The sequence below is a fragment of the Urocampus carinirostris genome, chromosome 2 (genome assembly GCF_059441175.1).
Source record: "Urocampus carinirostris isolate Australia breed hairy pipefish chromosome 2, RoL_Ucar_1.0, whole genome shotgun sequence".
In the NCBI taxonomy this organism is placed as follows: domain Eukaryota; kingdom Metazoa; phylum Chordata; class Actinopteri; order Syngnathiformes; family Syngnathidae; genus Urocampus; species Urocampus carinirostris.
Genome location: NC_142350.1, coordinates 46678930 through 46697550, shown reverse-complemented (window position 1 = coordinate 46697550; position 18621 = coordinate 46678930). Strand labels below are relative to the sequence as shown.

General features: G+C 41.9%; 1 protein-coding gene across 5 annotated transcripts in view; it reads right to left on the bottom strand.

The window, feature by feature from the left end:
• grik5 (glutamate receptor, ionotropic, kainate 5) overlaps positions 1-18621 on the bottom strand; it is a 245682-nt gene that overhangs the window by 116578 nt on the left and 110483 nt on the right. The window lies entirely within an intron of this gene.

Here is an 18621-nt window from a genome sequence, read left to right as displayed (position 1 = left end):
AATAAAACAGGGTTACGAAGATGAACCAAATTTACAGCCATTTTGCTTGTACAAAAAAGGAGGGTTTTTTCGAGGACGAAGGCTTACGAAAAAAGTAGAAAAAAGTTTATGACATAATTGTTTTTAGATAACGTTCACAGCTAGCGGGAATCGATCGGGGCCATGAGGGCCCAAGCGGCGGACCACTGGAGTCCACTCAATCAAAATATGGTGGGGGGGGGGGTCTATCAAGATATAGGGGCATTCTGACTTAGGCCTTGTGATTACCGAGCCCACCTGAGTGAATCGTTTTCATCGATAAACGGGGATGGAAGCTAGCCGCTACGTTATTGTTATTGAGAACGATTGACGGCGTTAGAGGAAGAAAATAACAGCATCGAGCCCCCAGGAGAAGCCGGTTGTGGAGGGTGGGTGGTGTTGGAGGGGTTCGCATCGACGAGGACGAGCGAGGAGAAGCCGAGCCGGGGGAATTGACTGCAGACGACAAGGGGATAGAAGACGCGAAATTGAAAGCGCCGGGTGAGGAGATTGGAACGCGTTTTCATTGGAATGAGACTGAGGATTGAGTTGGAGGAGAAGAAAAAAAAAAGAATAGAAAAAAAAAGAAAAACAAGTTTACAGAGAACTGCGGCTGCCGCTGTGTTTACATAATTTGCACTCACGCCGCCCGAAATTCGATCGAGCCAGACGGCAGGATGCATTGTCGTCATTTAGGGGAGCAGCTCCGCGCTTTGAAGATACAAGTTGGCCTAACGATTTATCGATTTTCTATTTTTTTCCGAGAAGGCGAGAAAAAAATACAATCCTGAAAAAATGCATTTTTGGAAGTAACACATTTAAGACGGATACACTTATTAAAGGATAACTATTTGTATAACTCCAACAATCCATTGAGGAGATGATTTAGATAACAAACAAAATACAATTTTCTTCCACATGGCAGCACTGATTTACTGTAATCTCTTTTTTATAACGAGAACCCCCTCCACGATATGCAAAAATCCGCAAAGTACCCCCCCACCCCATTTTTTTAGCATGCGTTCTGAAATCCCCACTCACACTATAAGACGACCAGAGTCTATGGATCGTGGTCACATGGATTTTGTTGATTTTAAGTGGAAAGAACTAAAATAAAGAATCACAGCGCAGGACACAAATTTGCTTGCTCGCATGCCCTGCTCTCAGAAATAGTGGACTTGGGATAACAGATCCCAGCCTCAATGCCATGATTTACAGCATGTATTGGGAAAAAAAAGCACACTGCTGGCCCCCTGGTCTCAGCAATAGTCGACCCGGGGTAATGCATCACGGCCACAATTGTGGATTTAGTTTAAGGAGGGAGAGGATGGCATGACTCCGGACAAACGTGGCTTCTGCCGGGCCCCGCTCACATCAATACAGGCTCAGAGATAATGGATTGTGGCTGCACCAGTGCAGTTTCTTTTAGGGGGAAAAAAAACGAAAAAAGCCACCTTACTTGACTCAAATTTATCTCTCAGCCCCCACTTTCAGCAGTAGTCAGTGGGGGATAATGGATTGGGGCCAAATCAGTGCAGTTCATTTTAGGCGAGCTACAATGGCATGCTTCAGCATCCTGAACAAAAAAAAGGGCCGTGCTCGCCCTTGAAATAGTTGACCAGGAATAATAGATTAGCACAAATACTGTGCACTTCATTTCAAGCTGGCCAGAAGGGCACACCTGCCGATAAAAGCTGGTCCTTGCTCACAAATGGGATTGGGGAGAATGGATTGCAGGCAAATGAGTGCAGTTTATTTTAGGCAGAAATAAAAGTAAAAAAGAACCACAACGATTGACACAAATCTATGCTCTAAAACAAAGGAAGTCTGTGATCTAAGTTCAAGAGTATGGCCTTTGATGTATATTGTTATGTTACCTTGACCCTAGTGGAAGAGTGTTCTCTCTTTTTTTATGTTTATCATTAGGTTAAAGGGGACAGCAGTGTATATCACACCATGTAACCAAAGCTATCGTCCAATCAGAATTCCTCTTACGAGCACGTGATTCATTTTATCCTCTAATCAGAATCCTTGTAACAGAATAAGAACGTAGCTCATACTTCAGTCCGTAGGATTTGTGTTTTGTGCTTGCTTTTCTTTACTAAATAAGTGTTGTTTTGTAACTCAAAAAGAGTCTCTTATTTCAATCTGACATCGCCTTGAAACTAGCAGTGTGCATTTTTCTTTTTGGTAGACAGCAAAAATACGGTAGACCTGACAAAAATGTGCTCTGCAGCCCCTTTCAAAGCAATATGCTATCTACAGGTAGGATAACCAACACAACCAAAAGACCCACAATTCGTTCGCAATACCTTTCTCTTTTCCTTTTTTTTTTTAAAGCGCACCCAAGATGGGCTGGTTCTGCCCATCAATCATCACCACCTGTTACCCATCAGCTGTTCATTATAAAAGCACCCTGTATTTGGCTGTTCTCGCTCTTCTGTTTTGTAGAGTCTTTTGTTTTTTCTTTTTTGTTCAAATGCAAAAACCTACAGACTGGTATGTTTGTAAGGCAATTATATCCATTCCCATATTGCTGCAATTAGGGACCTGCAAAGCGCACTATTGCCAGAAAATGTGCCGTTCTAGCTTGCAAAAAAATGAACTGCACTGTTTTGGCTGTGATACATTATCCCCAATCGACTATTGCAGAGAGCGAGAACAAATTTGCAACGCGCTGTGGCAGCTCTCTTTCGTCCTACTTTTTTCCGCCTAGAATGAACAGCACTCACGTGGCCACGTTCCATTTTCCCTGGTCAACTATTGAGTCAACTAAAGAGTCTCTTATTTCAACCTGACATCGCCTTGAAACTGGCAGTGTGCATTTTTCTTTTTGGTAGACTGAACAACAAAAATAAAGTAGGGCTGACAAAAATGTGCTCTGCAGCCCCTCTCAGAGCAATATGCTATCTGGGATAATGGATTGCATAATATTTTTCAAACTGCAATGCACTGAGGCCAGTACCAATTACAGAGACCAAGTACAAAGCACCGGGGATTACATAATGATTTTCAGTACATACTATCTGCTGCTACAGCTTGGTCGGTGGTTTAAGTCACGCAATGTTTATTTGAATAGCATTTAATCACAAAAAGTCTCAAAGAGATGTACAGTGGGCCACAAATGGCCCCTTGCCCGTCTTTTAAAAAGCCAAGGTATTGCATACTGAGATTCTTATTCGGGTGATCACATGAATCCCAACCAATCCATTGTTTTTTCCTGGGATTTGAACCCACGGTCTGACAGGCTGCTGTGCAGACTGCCTTCACCCAAAATTGACCCAGAATTATCCCTTTTGCAGGTCTTCAACGTGGCACTCTTTTTATCTTGTTCTTCTTTGACTGTATCGGAGAGCTCCAAATTAGGCTTGATGTGGTTTTAGTGATAAAAGAGGATTATTAATGAGTGAATATCTGTTATATTACATCTAGTGTCGAGCCAAAACGGAAATTATATTGCGGCAGACACGACACACAGACAAGTACGTTGTTATTGGACTGAACATGCCAGAGGAATAAATGGATGAAAGAACGGGAAAAAAAGATTCATCCAGTGTATGAATGGGAGTAGTTTCAATATTTAATAAATACGATGTAAAAATACACAAACCCCTACGGGTGATTCACGAATTGGGGTACAGGTTTGCCTGATGATACGTGAGTGCAATTTTGACACGTTTTGTCCTTTTTTCCTTGGTGAAATAAGAAAAACAAGATACAAATGAGCAAATGCAAATTTTAAGTATTCATAAATGTGTAAGTTACAACCTTGCTGCAAATGCATTTCCCCTAACCTTTTCCAACCATCGACTTTGCCAACACAACCAAAGACCCACAATTAGTTCACAATACCTTTCCTTTTTCCTTTTTTTTTAAAGCGTACCCAAGAGCACACACACCAGGGCCCGTCCATTCACTGGTAGTGACCAGATTATCCAGCTCCAAATTTAACGCCCATATGTGTTTGATGTTTCATTCTAGTGATCTATTTCGTTGCGTGTCAGAATTAAATGTTGCCTATTATCAATCGTTCTTTTGGGAGAACTTTGATTTTAAAAAGCATCGACAGGGACTCCAACATGTCACAGGACGCGACATTGGTGACTGGTGACATCAGCATCATTTAAAAGGCCAGGCGCGAACGTCTCTATTTCTTTATTTACTTCCCGCTCTTTCATTCTGAACAGCAAGTCCAGAAAGGGGGAACCATGTGGTAAAAGTGGGCCAAAACCCAGAGCAGGCTGCTCGGCGAGGAGGACGCCATCCACGAGGCCTAGATTGCCCGTGGAATAGTCCCTCCCTGTGGATCAGCTGAGAAGTTCACAAGATCAGTCTCCAAAAGGCGAGAATGATCCAGCTTTCTCCTTGGACTGCGTGGCCATCCTTGCCATTACGTGACTCTTTGTCCGACCCAAGGTAACGCAACACAACGTGACAGACTGTTCTCAGTGCCGGGTATAAATAGCATTCTGACACCCTATAGAGTACTTCTTGGTCATTTGAAGTGAGTTGAATACCCCAAAACTGGGTTATTTGATCAGTACTTTTATTTTTGCTACAGAAGTTCTCTTCTGCTGCCACCTTTTCCCCTCCTAAGGACATAGTCCTTCTTCTTTTGTTATTTGGAAACGCAAGTTTCCCTTGCAAACAATGTCCTTTGCTCTTTCCTTTGATTTAATTTTGCTTGCCACATAAATAGATCGTAGTTGGGTACAATCCAACCACGTAGCATAATTTATGTGTGTACATATATTTTTCTATTGGACTTATCAATCATTGTCACGATCAATGAACAACGAAATCGATATTTTAAAACTATAATACAATGTGTTGTGAAAATTCCTTCATTCTCGACACTGCAGAGACAAAATAGGCTATTTTGGGAACTAATTTGTGTGGGAAATCGTAAGCATATCCTGCTGGCCGAATCCTTAAGCACCAATTTAGATTCTAAATAGATAAATCAATATTACTCAAAGCAGTTTTCTCAACAAATATTACAATTTTTAAGGAACCGTCACAAAAGAAAACAACGAATTTATTCAACAAAATATGAAATGAAATGATCTGCATTTATATAGCGCTTTTCAAGTCAAGACTTCCCAAAGCGCTTTACATTGTGCTTCACATTTCCCAATAGCGGCCGTGCAGCCATGTAAGGCGCTAACCTGTTTATTGGGGGTATTAGGGGTTCAGTGTCTTACCCAAGGACACTTCGACATGTAACACGGAGGAGCCGGGATTCGAACTGCGATCTCTTGATCCCAATACGAGCGCTCTACCTCCTGAGCCACTGCCGCCCCAAATATAATAATCATCATCATCATCATCATTTTCTTAGATTAAAAAATAGCTCAAATGAACACAAATATTTGTCATCTGCAATATTAGACATATTTCTTTTTAACTTTAAATTAAATGTACTGTTTAAGTTGCATTTTTTTACTTTTTTACCATAAAAAGCAAAATATAGTCCAAGTAATTTGTATACTGGAATCTCCCATGACTTTGCGCTTTGTACTTCGCAGGGTCATTTCATCACAGGTTGAAAAATATTCAGCGATCCATTATCCCTGATTGTAAATTGCTGCGAACAGAAGCTTGCAGAGCACACTTTTGTAGGGACTGACAGCTCTGTTTTTGCAGTTTTGTCCACAAAAACAGCTGCACTCATGAAACGCTTGCATATTGCTGCGAGCAGTGACCTGTAAAGTGAACTTTTGTCAGTGTTGGCAGGCCTTTTTTGCCGTAGTTATCACCTCAAATTATGTGAAACTCCTGGTCTCATCAACGGCAGAAGGCACTTTTGTCAGGAGGCGTAACCTTCTGGCCTGCCTAAAACGAATTACACCGTTTTCACCACGATTCATTATCCCCACTTGAATATGGCAGAGAGGAAGAGCTATAAGACAACATTTGTGTCAGGCTTTTATCTGTTCATTCCACCTAAATTGAACTGCACCCGTGCGGCTAGGATTCATTATATTGCTGTGAACACAGGCTGGACGTGTAGAGCTTGGGATATCTTGTTTTGCTGTAATATCCAGCTAAAATTATGCTCACTCATTGCGACAGTGATCTATTAACCCCGATTGCATATTGCTGAAAAGGGGACCAGCAGCTTTCTTTTGCTGTTCTGTCCACCCAAAAAAGGAACTGCACTCATGCGGCCAGGGCCCATTATCCCAGATAACATATTGCTGAAAGCAGGGATCCGACGAGCGAGCTTTCGCTTCTTGAGTTCCCTGCACTGTTGCTGCAATGCCATAAATCAGAACAGTTGCTCCACTTCCCGGTTCTGCCCATCAACCATCACCACCTGTTACCCATCAGCTGTTCATTATAAAAGCACCCTGTATTTGGCTGTTCTCACTCTTTTGTTTTGTTGAGTCTTTTGTTTTGTCTTTCTTGTTCAAATGCAAACACCTACAGACTGGTATGTTTGTGAGGCAATTATCTCCATTCCCATATTGCTGCAATTAGGGACCTGCAGAGCGCACTATTGTCAGAAAACGTGCCGTTCTAGCTCGCAAAAAAAATGAACTGCACTGTTTTGGCTATACTTTATCCCCACTCGACTATTGCAGAGAGCGAGAGCAAATTTGTAACGCGCGTGGCAGCTCTTTTTCGTCCCATTTTTTTCCGCCTAAAATGAACAGCACTCACATGGGCGCGTTCCATTTTCCCTGGTCAACTATTGCTGCGGGGGCCGGCAGAGCGCATGTTAAAAAAAGGCGGGGCGTGCTATTTTACTGTTTTTTGCATATCTAATCTCCATTAAACATAATAAACAAAGGATAACAGTAAGGCACGTCTTTGGTTAGAACAAAAAACAAATGCCGAGTGTTTTTGTTTTTATTTTAGATTGTTTTCAGGGGTTGATATTCATTCATTTTCCCACTTTTGAAGAAGCCACAGGTACGCTATAACCCCGTCACGTTAATGAGCGCAGTGCAAACATCTCCCTCTGTGGCTGTGTTTAATCTCATCATGTGTATGCGTCATTTGTCAGTCTGCAAGGAGTTGCGGGCACAACTCCCCCCTTAGACCGTCACCCCACCACACATTCCTCTTGTTCTACAGAGGAGCTCATGCTGGCCTTTGATGGCCCTTCACGACACACAAAAGACGGAGCGGGGAAATATTCACTCTTTCTGCTCGCATGCAGCACAGAATAAACAAGAATTCAGGGAAGAGGGGCAGGGGGGTGTCGACTTGCAACATATTTGTCAGTGTCTCTTATGAGAGAGAAGCAGAACATCGGGGATTCTAATTATCTGAAATGAAATAGAGGAGGTGGGAGTGCGAAGGACGGTGGAGGAAGAAAAGACAAGTTCAGAAAGGCTATGCGGCCTTGCACCCGCAGGAGACGAGCAGATGACGAATGCGGACTAAGGAAGAGACGGACGGGACGAGAGGAAGCGAGACGGGACGAACCCGAAAAAAACAAGTCGGATGCAGAAGGGCCGCTTCAGGCGAGTGGGGGGAAGGTGGAGTGGGAGTATTGTGGCGAACGGTTTATTTTCCCCCTCTCCGCCTTATTGTGCCACACAAGAAAATGTGACAGTCGTCATAATGACGAGATGAATCATTCACGTAATTAAATCCGCGAGCGCGACGGCCGAGCGCCAGACGAGCCGCCGCCGCGTCGGCTTTTGTGTTCATTCTTGTCATTGGTGACAACGTTTGGATGGCGACGTGGCTAGAAGATTTTAACCGACCAGGCTTGAGAACAATCAATCTTCTCTGATTGCCATTTTGGGATGCTACCTACAGTTAATAGATGCCCGGGCACTGAGACATTTTCTTAGAACAGGACACTGTAAATCTCTAATAGAGAGAAAATTCAACTTCAGCCAAAAGTAAGACACCAGGCTGCTAATTTATTTTACTGCGCTAGTTGTAGCAAGCAAACCTTCCCAAATGGTCCCAGGGTCCCCATTGGGGTGTAAAGAATGAAAAAAAATCGACGGATGGACGGAAGAGGGCAAGAAAAGCAAGTAAATAACATTGATAATGGAAGCAAAAAAGAGGGAAGGAAGGATTCATGGATTGATGGACATAAGGAAAGATGGAAAGAAGGAAATGTGAAATGAAGGAAGGATCGAAAGAAAAAAATGGAAGGAATTAAGGAAGGAAAGAAATTTGGCATGATGGATCTAAGCAAGAAAGGTAAGAAAATGGATGGATAGATGGATGGAAACATAGACAGATGGACGGGGCTGAGGAAGAATGAAAAGTGTAATAGATGGATGGAAGGAAGAAGGTAGGAGAGAAAAAAAGAAAGAAAAGGAATGGAGGAAACATGGATTCAAACAAAGAAGGAAAGAGGAAATTAAAGAAGCACAGATTAACGAGAGAAAAGAAAGGAAAGAACAAGGCAAATATGGACGTAAAGAATGAAGAAAAGAAGGCAGGAAAGAAGGAAGCAAGAAAGGTAAGAAGGAGACATATAATGAAGAAAATGGGGAAATAAGCAAACATCGAAGAAAACATAGAAGGAGTAAAGGAAACATGGAAAGAAGGAACTGTGGAAGGAAGTCAGGAAGGGAAAAAACACGAATGGTAGAGGGAATTAAACTTGGACTTATGGTTAAAAAGATCCATGGGTGTAAGGAAGAAAGAAAAGGTAATGGATGGTTGGAAGGGAACTTGGATAGATGAATGTGAGGCAGAGTAATTTGGTGGATGGAAGAAAGTAAGATAGGAAGAAGCAAGGAGAGAAACATGTAGTAAGGAAGGAGGGAAGGCATGAAGAAAGGAAAGAAGGAAGGAAGGGAGGAAGAGAGCAAGCAAGTAATCTTGGATTGATGGATGATAGTTGGATGGTGTTAAGGAAGAAAGGGAAGAAAAATTGAAGGAAAGAGGAAGTATGGATGGATGCCGGGATGTTTGCCGGGATGAGATGGATGAATGAGTATAGATAAAGTAAAAACCAGACCTCCACCCCAACCCCTCCATGACTTCTACTCGCCGCACTGAGCAGCCCAAACCTTGAGTATCACTTTTCCTTTCTCACTTTTCCCTTCCTTTGTTTCAGCCTTCCCATAAATCTCCTCGCAATCCTCCATTTCCCTTCAGACACTCACTTTCCTAATCTTCCCATCGCCAGCTCTGACATTTCGCATCTCAGTCTTCCTTTTTGTCTAACTCTGCCGCAGATTTGTATCCGCTCCCCCCTTCCTGGGTCATGCCCGTCGTTGGAGTCGTTTTTTTTTGTTCCGGGACTTGAAAAGAGAAGCGAGAACGACGTTGATTTATTCATTCGATGTGGATCTCCACCTGGTGGCTGCGGCCAGCCCGGAATTACATTTCGTCCGGGCGATGTTTACTTGAGCTAAAATGCCATCTCGGAATAAATCAGCATAAACTTGAAAATGCACAAAAACGGGGACAAACGCGGTAATAGCGAGAACGGCGATATTTGTTATGCCGACCGATGCAAATGGAATGAAAATCTAGCGAGCGAGCGCGTCTGCCAAAGAAGCTCCCGTCTGATGTTTCATCATCTCGACATGGCGACTTAAGGTGGGGGCGAAGGGGGAGAATATATTTCAAAAGATGGCACGTCGAATGCAAAAAGATCTTTCATCACAATACCGTACGTCCTTTAATACAGTGAACCCCCAAGATACAACATGAATCCGTTGTGACGTGGGGATTGTTAAGTGAAATTGACAAATAGCGGGCGTTAAAAACCTATGCTAACATGTTCCGAACACCTGGTGCCCCGTAGAAAAATATAAAAGAGGGTTTCAAACCCATTTGAGCTCAGGGGGTCACACGCTAGAAAAACACTCTCACAGAGGCCTGACGAGTAGATTAAAGAGAAAGAGAGAGAGAGAGAAAACAACAAAAACATAGGGATAAAAAGAAAGAAAGCTAGAGAGAAAAAGAGAAAGAGAAGGAGAGAAACAGAAGAACAAAGAGTAAAAGAGAGGAAAAGTGAAAAAAAGAAAGAACGTGGGAGGAATGTAAAGAAAAAGAGAGAATAAAAAAGAGGGAGGGAGAAAAAGAGAGAAAAAGGAGAGTGAGAAGAAAAGAAAAGTATAAAAAGTACAGCTACTATTTGCTGTGGGAGTGGCACCTGGCTATGGCAACATCAGAATTGATATTAAAATCTTATTTATCTCTTGTACCTCTCTTAGCGTTGTCGCAGTGGCAGAATTCATTCACTTGGCAGGCCTGATTTAGCCCATTGGCCGCAGGTTTTACAACCCTGCAATAATCTAAAATAAGTACTGCAATCTCTTGTTTATCATGGTTAATGGGGACCAGAACCCCTGGCAATATGCAAAAAGATTCGCAAAGTACCCCTTTTTACATTTTTAACTTGCACTCCACTGGCCCCTGCTTGATGCAATAGTGAACCAGGAATAATGGATCACGGCGCACAAGTACTGTTCATTTTAGGCGGAAAAATAGAAAAAAAAGAGACATTACGTGTCACGAGGTGTCGGACAGACCCAAACGCAAGACATAAGGGGTTTAGTCTAACACCACGACAAAGGACATTTTTTTTTAAACAGCAAAAAAAAAACTTAACCAGTAAGAAGGGGGCGTGGGACCAGGATAGCAGACGAGGTGATCTTGAAATCTGCTTGCATGGATAATGGATTGCATCATGCAAATATGGACTGTAAAAAAAATGCCACCACGCAAGATACAAATTATCCTCTCGGCTCCTGCTCCTAGCGATACTCGACTGGGAACATTGGAGTGCGGCTGGACCAGTACGACACGCTTCCTGAGAAAAAGTACCTTCTTGCTGGTCCCCGCCCGCAGCAACAATATCGGAAACAACGGATTGTTGCAGCATGAGTGCAGTTCAGTTAATGCGTAACTACAGTTACAGTATAAATGTGCCCATTCCACTTTTGCTTACAGTAAAATGCAACCAGGTATCATGACTTGCGGCAACATACCTGTATTTCATTTTAGGCGGGCCAGAAGAACACACTTCCTGACTAAAGTGCCTTCTGTTGGTCCTTGCTCACAGCAATATGGGCTTGGAGATAATGGATCACGGCGTAACGTCAATTTATTTTAGGCAGAAATACAGTAATGCCAAAAAAAAAACGTTAGGACAGACAAAAGTGCACTCAGTCTTCCCCAGCTTGCATCAATATGCAGTAAGGGATAATAGATGGTGGCAACACAAGTGCATTATACTTTTTGGTGAACAGCACAGCAAAAACTAGCCATGAGACCTGAAAGAAATACGCTCTAGGTCTCACTTCTTGCCGCAATATACAATCAGAGATAATAGATCACGGCGTCTCGGGTGCAATTTATGTTAGGCAGAAATACAGTAAGGCCAAAAAAAGAACCGCCAGGTCCGACAAAAGTGCACTCAGTCTGCCCCTGCTTGCATCAATATGTAATGAGGGATAACAGATTGCACCAACCCAAGCGCATTATACTTTTTGGTGGAAAGCACAGCAAAAAAGAGCAGCCAGACTTTGAAGAAATATGCTCTAGCTGCCACCTCTTCGAGCTATATACGATTAGGGATAACGGATCACGTCGGCACGAGTGCAGGTGTTTTTTAGGCACAAATACAGTAAGGCCAAAGTAAGAATCGTCAGGGGTGACAAAACTGCGCTGACAAAAGTATGCGATTGGGGATAATGGATTGCAAGATAATTTCAACCCAGAATCCTGTAAAGAGGGGCATAAAAATATTGTTCGACATAATAAAATTAAAATGTCATAAGGCAATGCCGTAAGGAGGGGCCAAAAACATCTTTTCCCCCATCTTAAAGTGAAAACGTCATAAAACGAGGACGCCGTATCCCGGGGGCCGATGCACATCCAAGAGTTATCATTTTAGTGTGACTCGAAGGCAACGCCACGCTATCTGTTGCTCCGGGAGAGTGGTAAATAAGAAGGACCTTTTATTTTCCATACATTCATGAAGGTCACAAAACCACAATTCTTTCTTTCCCTGTGAAAGGCAATGAAAGCAAAACAGGACTTTGAAGGCAACCCAATGCTCGTCACCCGGAGAGCGCTTTCTTTCCGTTGGCAGCATGAAGGCAACGCGATGGAAGCAAACATATTTGTTTTTCCTGTCTGCTAATTAAAGGTGAAAAGAAGCGGCGCCGATCAATACGAAAAGAGATTTGTTTGTTTGCGAGACAGAGAAACAAACGAGACAAGAATTTTCAGGGCGCCATGAAAGCAGCACAAATGATACATGAAGATGATCAAAATTGGGACTGACTTGAAAGCAACACAATAATAATCGACTACAATAGGTGAAAAAGGAATTTCTATCAGCGCAATTCCAAAAAAAAATCCACATTTCCCTAATTGATTAATATGTTAAGACTTTTTTTTATATTTCTGTAAAAGCATTCAATAATGAACCTGGAAATTATTTTTATAATCGCTAGTGTGGCCAAGAAAATAAGGAAATTGGTAAAACAAAAAACAGTCCTAAAGATTAGAATACTAAATATTTGGTTTGAGTAAAAATAGAAAAATATATACTCATTTGATTAATATGTTGATGAACAATTAATCAATACAGTAAGACTATAAGTATTTTTTAAATTGCTGTTTGAACCAAAAGAACTAATGGAAAAAACAACAAATAAATTTGAATTGGTTTTAATAAAAAAAAGAAAAAAGTACCAAAAATAACATTTGTATTTTAGTAAAAAAAAAAAAAAACATTTATACAAAGTAATTACTTTTAACATGGGAAAATAATATTAAAAATGTATATTTCAAGACATATTTTGAGTTAAATAATAAATAAAATCAGCAAAACTGACTGATATAATGGATGGCAAATAATTGTAAAAATTAAGTCCTTATTTTTGTTATCTTGATGAAATGGGAAAAAAAACTGAAATAATTTTCTGGCATTTGTCTGTTCAAAAAATGTGCTCATTTCAAATGTGTATTTTAAAAAAACGTTTACAAAATATTTTTTTAAGAAATGAAGAACAAGAAGAACATAATATTTAAATTGAGCAAAATTGTCCAACTGCTCAAGCTATAATTAGCATATTTGCTATAGTTGCCCAGGGATAATGGATCACAAACACACAGATGCTGTTCATTTTAAGCAGGAAGACGGGTAAAAATAATTTCCATGCATGACACAAATTTGCTCTCTTGACCCTGCGCTCAGCAATAGTCAATAATGGATTACGGCAAAAACGCCGCTGTTCAGTTAAGCCTGGCCACAATGGCATTCTTCTGCGACCTGGACCGAAAAAATATGCGCCCTGTCGGTCCCTGCACTCAGCATTATTCGAATTAGGGGCAGTTGATCACGACCACAACTGAGTGTTAAATTTTAGGCCACAAATGTCTCAAGAGCAAAATGCCCTTCTCCCAGTCCAGGCTTTCAGCAATATAGTTTTAGCGATAATGGACATTGGCTACAAAAGTGAAATCTTTTTGAGGTGGGAAAACAGGAATGTTACGACAAAAAAGAGCAACCAGCCCCGACATTAGTGTACTCTCCTGGTCCCTGCTCGCAGTAATATGTTACCTGGGATACTGGATCGTGGCCAAAGGAGTGCAGTTTATTTTGTGGTAGACAGAATTTAAAAAAAAAGAAAAAACGCAAAGCCAGACAATAGTGTGCTCTTCTGGTTCCTGCTCGCAGCAATATGTTTCCTTGGATAATGGATCGCGGTTACAGGAGTGCAGTTCATTTTGTGGTAGACAGAATTTTTTTTTAAAAAGAGACAAAAGCACGCTCTCCTGGTCCCTGCTTGCAGCATATGCGTTTAGGTATAATGGATCGTGGCCACATGAGTGCAGTTCACTTTGTGGTGGACAAAACGAGAAAAAACTCACAAGGCTTGACAAAAATGTGAACGGGAATAATGGATTGTGGAATTTTTTCGAATCCTTGATGTACTGAGGGCTACAAAGTACAAAGCGTAAAGTGACGAGGGATTACAGTAATCCAAAAATGTTCATTTCTAAAATCAATTTGTATTCTGTTTTACACGTCAATGCAGTCGGGATCAAATGAAACAAAAATGTTAATGATGGATTATTGGAAATGATTGTTTTTAGTCTCCTTTCTTCCTTAGGTGGACTAGTTAGAATTGCAAAGAAGCAGAAAAGAAAAAAAAAAAAGGAAAAAAAAAACGGCAGCGGGAGAGATGAGAGCCCCCGTCGCAACGGATGTAGAATATTTTCTCCGGGGGAGTGCATCGGCCTTGTTACAGGATATTACACGACAGTATTACTTTCTGCTTTCTTTGCACTTGTCTCAATACAATCGCCCCCGCCCCCCCTGCCCATTATAAACCCCCCACCCCACAAACGTGCCTCCTGCTGCAAAAGTCGGCCACGCAAGATTTTCTCTTTCTTTTATATCTTCTCTCCTGAGGTTCGCTGCTTTTATTTCTTGTGAGAAAGAAACGCCGGCCAGGGTCTTCTAGGAGAGCTTGTTCGGATGCTCCTAATAAGACACATGTGTCAAAGTCAAAGCCCGCGAGCCACGTGTGGTCCCTGAGAAGTCATCTCCGGACCAAGATGATATTAATAAAGGGTTGGGGAAACAATGACCCGCGGGCCACATCCAACCCATCGGCGTTGACAGAATGTCTGAATCTGAAGTCGACATTCCTGATATACACTGTAAATAAGGGCAATATTTTCATCGATGTAATTCTAAATTTACTCTTTTAAGAGTTCATGTAACACTTTTTATCTTGAGGTAATCAGTATTAGTGTCAATGCAGTATCCACCTGTCTTCGCGGCGAAAATGCTTTATTGAGAATAAAGGGGAAGTCAGAGTTGTATCCATCCATATACAGTTCAAGTCTGTGAGACAAAAATGCTGCAAACTAATGATAGTTGATTCCACACTTGTTTCCATCCATATATAGTGTAAATCTAAACGGCAAAAATCCTGAAATCCATTGCATAGTGGATACCACTGTCATGGTTGCCATGGCGCCCACTTGGCCGCGCCCGGGTGTGGCATGGTTGCCAAGGCGCCCACTGGCCACGCCCATGTGTGTCACGGTTGCCATGGTGCCCAATTGGCCCCGCCTTTGTCGTGCCAGCTGCGGCTCGTTTAGAGATTGACTTTCTGTGTATATAAAGCTCAGCGCTATCTTGCTTCAGGGTCAGCCCGTCAACAAACTTCTGCCCCAAAAGACGTGGGTTCTGGTTTTCTGCTGATATCTCCAGTCTGGTATTGTTCCCGTTTATTTTTTTCCTGTTTAATTCTTGTCTATTCTTGTCCGGTTGGTTAGTTTCTCCAGTTTTGGTTCCCGTCTAGTTCTAGTTATGTTCGTTACCCTGATTCATTATCGATCTCGTCAGTCTCTGGCGTCCTGTCCTTCCACGCCAGACCGGCTTCCTAACGTGCATGACTCGCCATTTCCCATAAAATAAAAAGCTTGTTTGAGAATGTCACGCGATTGGGTCCTGTATCTGTTCTGGTTCTGACAACCACAGTTGTATCCATCCATGTATAATGAGTTTATGCCGCAATCTGTATACAGTAGTCATATATCATGGGGGTTATATTAAAAAAGTACACATGATCGGGGAAATCTGTGAAGTATAAACCTTTTTTTAAATATTAATACTATACAATTAAGTACTCTATTACACACTGAAACCTCAGAACGAACCTTTTTAAAGGCTCAAGCACTTCTTTAACAAATAAAAGTACTATAAAATGTTTTTTTAATTATTTTACAAATAACTCCCGTACTATCAAATAATAACAAGTGGCTAGGCTGTTTATCCAATCAAAATGCAGAACACAATGCACGATGAAAATCAGTGAAGTTGCAAAAATGTATTTATAGCAAGGGATGTCTGTATAGTGGATGCCACAGTTGAATCCATCTATGTACTGTGTGAGTCTATTTAAAATCTAGTTTATTTCAAGGTACTCAGTATTAGACAGAAGTTATCATTTAAAAAGTAAACCTTTGACACTAGCATAGTTAACGTATGGTTCAATCAGTGTTGTTTTAAGACTTGTATCTACACGTCTTAAATCAACACTGATTGTTTTACTGCGTAGTGGATGCCACAGTTCTATCCATACACATACAGTTTAAGTCTATGCGGCAAAAATGCTCCAGCCCACATATGGTCAATGCCGCAGTTGTATCCATCCACCTTTATTTGGGAAAAATGCTGTAGACCAAGTATAATGAATGCCACAGTTGTATTCATTAATACATAGTGTCTCTGCAGCAACAATGCTGTCAATTTAACACTTGGTAGATAAGTATATATGTTCATCAAGGTAACGGTAAAACTTTACCATTTTACCATTGTCTGTCTCTGTCTGCCCTGCAACTGGCTGGCGACCAGTTCAGGGTGTCCCCCGCCCACTGCTCAAAGATAGCTGATATGGGCTCCAGCACCCCTGCGACCCTACTGAGGTAATCAAGAGATATTACTCATGCATCCCATGACGTTAACGATATGGAGCAATATGGGATTGGAGATAATGGATTGCAGCAGCACATTTTGGGTGGAAAGACCGGCCAATCCGCAAAAAGAGCCTCTAGGTTTGACAAAACAGGGTAACAGATGACATGTTTAAAGTAACCCTGCCAACCCTGCCGATGAACGCTCGCCTACTTGGTCAATTGTTTTGGATGCCGGTCACGACCAGGCACTATAGTTATTACCGAAGACCGAACGTTTACAAAGGACCCGGCGCTATTGAAATGGAATGTGTCCTTTACAAAGAGTGAATAAGTCAACAACAAAAGTGGCCATCGGCGAGAACGCCGGCGGTGGGGGTTCGGTCGACACATGTACACAAACACGATGATTCACCCGACATTTAGTCCTTTTCTAGTCGTCATTATTTTCTGCTGCCGTGGCAACAGAGTGACGGAAAGCGACGGTCTCCGTGACGGGTGGCACAGGTAAATAAGACGCGAGAGCATAGATCTCTCAAGTGCTGCAGCCAAAATGAGAAAAATTCCACGAAATCTAACAGTGGTTTTTTTGGTACTGTTCTTAGACTGGTCATGGGGATTCGTGGCCAAAATTATGCATTTCATTTCACATAGGCATGTTTCAACAGCCCGATTAAAAAAAAACACTATTGGCTCCTGCTCACAGAAACAGTAGACTGGAAATAATGGTTTGCGGCCATTACTGTGCATTTCATTTTAGGTGGGCAAGAACGGCACGCCTACATACAAAAGCCCCGTTATACGATTCCCTGCTTGAAGCGATATGGGATTGGGAATAATGGACTGCGGCCGCAGTTTTTGGGTGGAAAGAACGTCAAAAAGAGCTTCCAGGCCGAACAAAAATGCGCTCTGCCGGCCCCCTGCTCTCAGCAATGGTGAAGTAAGGATAATGTTTCATGGCTGGAACTGTACATTTCATTTCAGGACGGCCAAACAATTCAGGGCCTAACCCTTACCCCAACCCTGCCCGCCAAAGGTCCCAAAAATTGGTGTCGACTCGGGATAATGGATCGCTTCCAAAATCATGCATTTCATTTTAGACAGGCCAGAAAGGAACCCCCCCAACAAAAGTGCCTTCTGCCAGTCCCCACCTGCAGCATGGAATTCAAGATAGAAGATCCTGGCTGCATGGGTGAGGTTCATTTTAATTGGAAATATGGTAATTGCAAAAAATTGGCTGCAAGGCCAGACAAAAGTGTGCTTTGCCGGTTCCCTCTCATAGCAGTATGGGATCAGGGAATAATGGATCTCAGCCATATATGTGCAGTTCAATTTTTGCTGGATGGAACGAGAAAAAGAGCTGCCAGGCTCGACAAAAATGTGTTCTGCCGGCGCTTACTCACAGGAATATGCAATTGGGGATAATGGACCTCAGAAGTTTTTGACTTGCACATATTGAAAAAAATACCCGTTCTTGTATTTTTGCTTGTTATTTAAATGGTGTTTTTTCTCATGAACAAAGTTGAATAATACACACAGTCTTTATAGAATCATGCTGAAACCGATTTCAATTTGGTTTTGTCATCAAACTTTAGGAGCTTGCTGGGTTAGGTAGTTTTCATTTGACATTTTCATTTTGGGGGGCATATTTTTGCTATTTTTTCATGGGTTTTTCATTATCAGAGGCCGATGAGCAATAAGGAAGGGGCCGTACGATGCAAACTCTTGTTGCTAAGAAACCATTTACCAAATTGCACGAGCGCTTCAATGTCGACCGGGAATCTTCCGTCTGATGGAATCTGTGACAAAAGTAATGTTAGACCAGTACCACCCCCCCCCCCCCCCATCCCATATTGCAGGGGTTACATAACTGAAAAAAAGGCTGCGTCCTCTTCATTAATAGAAGCCTTTGAGATCTGTTCTTTTAGATTTTACGTCACAATTATACTCAAGTGTGTTTCCTACAGCAGTGATCCTCTACTGGTGGGTTGGGACCCAAAAGTGGGTTTTCAGTGGGTTTCGAGGATTTCTGTTCAATCCAATATAATGCGGAGGGGAAAAAACAGGGTAAATTACACTGCTTAACTGTAGATGTAGTAGATGCAGTATTGCCCTGCTCAATCTCTTCTACATGTTCAGTCAAAAGGACCACATCTCATTTAATTGTGATTTTAGTGGTTTCCTTTCCTTTATCTGCTGATAATATTGAGAACTAAGAGAGTT